Here is a 3276-nt window from a genome sequence, read left to right as displayed (position 1 = left end):
CTATATGTCTTTAGTTGTTTTTATACTCTGCTAATAAAAACAATCGGTTGAATCGAATAAATAACCAGTTGAATTTATGGAATTCAACTAAAACTGTTTTATAACTTGTGTTCTTTCATTCCTTTGGTTGTGATTCTTCTTTGACTTTCATTATACCTTCAAAGTTTGCGAAAATCGTTTATAAACAATTCATCCCCCTCTTATTTAAGGCCCTCAATTCTAACACTTTTGTCTTAGGAAAATTTTCGATTTTGGCACTATGTCTGCATTGAGGTGCATGATGACCTGACTTTCCATAGACAAAGAAATTTCCCTTTTTCTTAAAGGTTGGGTTAGTTCCTGATGAATATAATTTTATTCACATTTATTAACTTTAATCATAAATTATTGGAATGTAATAATAAATAAATCCATTATTTTAATTAATATTCTTCTAATTAGGTTTATTTGGGCCTTTATTGTTATTTATGTTAATTTTGCATTTTTAACCTAAGTTGCTTCTTTTGGATCAAGATAGGAGACAAAATCTGAAATAAAGAATTAGAGAATTAAATCTGCAAATATCTGAGAAAAGGAATTGAATGCAAATTTATGCCAGGATATTCTCTAAAAATCCCGCAATTAAAATTAATCTGCTATATCCTTCAAAAATAGAGCAAATATAATTTGAAGATGTTATTCAAGAAAATCTTCTGCAATATCTTTCACATCAATGTTGGAATCAATTACAATCAATGCACAAATTTGAAGAAAATTGGAAACAATATTTCTGGAAGAGATGCAAGAATAAAATCTGAGGTTATTTGGAAAAGAATATTATAAAAGAGACTGCAGCGGAAAGAAAATGGAGCTTTTGGGGATCACGTTTCATAGTAGCTTCATAGGGTTTTCTTAGTTTCTTTTCTTCTTTGTAATTCTTTTGTTTTGCTCCGCATGGAAGGTTAAACCTTTTTGGTTGTTTCCTTTGTAATTTCCCATTGAGTTCTGAGGTTTTGGTCAATAAAAGTTTCGATTTTTAATTCTCTATAACAGCTGTTTTAATAGTCTAATCTCCTGGAAAACTGGTTTTTGTGAGAGGTTGTACTTGAACTCATGATTGACAGTCTTCCTTATCCTAAACTTTGGTTTCTTAGTTAGTTTGTATTGTTCTAATTAATGTCTTAGGAGCATGATTCAAGAGAGAGGAGATAAGCATTCCCATGGAGTATATGTTAGAATATATGGCCTTAAACAAGAGGAGGGGGGGGGGGGTGAATTGTTTATAAGAGATTTTCGAAAACTTTTGAAGGTTTAATGAAACTCAGTGAAGAAATCCAGAAGAGGAACCAAGTTAGCCAAGAACACAATCTGTTTTAAAGTGAAACATAGAAAATAATCGGTTGTTTATACCAGTAAAGATTTAAACAACTTAAAAACAAAATTTAAAAGAGATAAGAGAAAGAGAAATGCACACAAGCAGTTTATACTGGTTCACTCTTACAACAAGAGCTACATCCAGTTCCCAGAAACCACTGGGTAATCCACTAAACAATCAAAACCAGATTACATACACCACACACCAAAGTAGTGACCTTGAACCCTTCAAGAAACACACTACCTTTGGCAAACCACACAAAGAGTATTGATCTTGAACACATCAAGAACACACAAAACTCTCTGCAATACAACTACAGAAATACAGAAGATAGAGAAAAGGATTACACCTGATCAAAGTACAACTGAAAAGAATACAATTGCAATCTTATTCCACTCTCAGTTGAAAATCCAAAGCTTGATGTGAATCTTGAAAACTTGAGATCAAATTTTTCAAACTGAATTTCTCAAAACTGTTTCTTACTCCTCAGAAACATATAACAAACTATATATATACTTTCAAAGATTGGTTAAAACATTTAATGAAGGAGCGTATTCAATTAGAAATCATTTAAGACAGATTCACCAATCAAAATTGAATTCTGTTAGGATTTTCAAAGAAACAATCGGTTGAAAACACGAAATAACCGATTGATTTGGTTTGACAGTTAAGTCAACCAAGTCAAACAGCTTTCAACCTTTTTCAAAAACCTCTAAGAGCAAAACAACAGGTTGTTTTTTCACTTAGTTGGAAAAACATCTATTTTCAAAAAGGTTTCAATTCACATCAGTTTTAGATTCAACAAAAGAGTGGATTACACTTTAACCTACCCAGATCCCACCCACACACAACAGCAACACAAGCCTTTCATCAAACACCTTGGATTTGGATTCTTCAAAGCTCTTAATCACTCTTGATCAACAATCTCTCCTTATTTGATGAAGACAAATCCCTGGTTGCTTGTGTTGGTCTAGTTTGAATCTAAACAACACCTGCAAAACATAAACTGTGCAATCCCAGATCATCTCTAACAGTAGGTTATGATGACAGATCAACTAGTTTTCTACATAACCACAAGAGTAGAAAATCCATCCACAAACAATGCCAAAATTATCAAAACTGCAGCACCAAATCAAACCAGCATATGCAACAGAAACTAAAGCATACTTAAATCAGAGTTATAGTAGGTTATAGCCATTTTAAGGCAACACATAAACCATATTCTCCCCCTATTTGTCTTCACAAATAGAATTAGGAAGAGATAAAAACATAATAGTTCAAAATAAAGAAATACTAGCATAGATATTCGAGAAAACTTGGCTTTAATCTTCTTTCCCATACTGCAGCTCAAAAAGTTGGTTTTGAACAACTTCAATCTGTTCATCAAGGTTCTGAAAAACGTGTATTCATGCTTTGAAATCTGTCATCAAAGTTATGAAAATTTGTAGCACAAAGATCATGAAGATTCCTTTGATTTTCAGCAAAGCTGTCCAACCTATTGACCATAAATCTCTCAAAAGGGGACATTGAGAGAATTCTATTTCCTTGGTTTCCAGCACTTGTTCCAACACCTATGTCAGTAGCAGGTTGATCTTCATTTGACCATCAATATTAACACCTTCAGCAGCATCTTGTTCTTCTTCATCATGTTCAACATGTGCACCACTTGAGAAACCACGTTGTTCTCCATCCTTGCTTTCCCATCTTCCACCATTCGTAGTAAAACCCATCTTGCTTAGTGAACCATTGTTCACTTCATGTGTTGATTTCACCAATTCAAATGTTTCTTCCTCAAGATCTACTTCAAAATAGTTTAAGAATTTTGAAATCAAGATAGCATAAGGATAATGATTGTCACTTAACCTCATTGATTTCTGCATGTGTTCCTTGATGATATGGATCCAATTGATCTTGACTTTGCT

Source organism: Phaseolus vulgaris, chromosome 3, assembly GCF_051622355.1.
Source record: "Phaseolus vulgaris cultivar YP4 chromosome 3, ASM5162235v1, whole genome shotgun sequence".
Classification (NCBI taxonomy): domain Eukaryota; kingdom Viridiplantae; phylum Streptophyta; class Magnoliopsida; order Fabales; family Fabaceae; genus Phaseolus; species Phaseolus vulgaris.
This window is presented reverse-complemented; position numbering follows the sequence as displayed.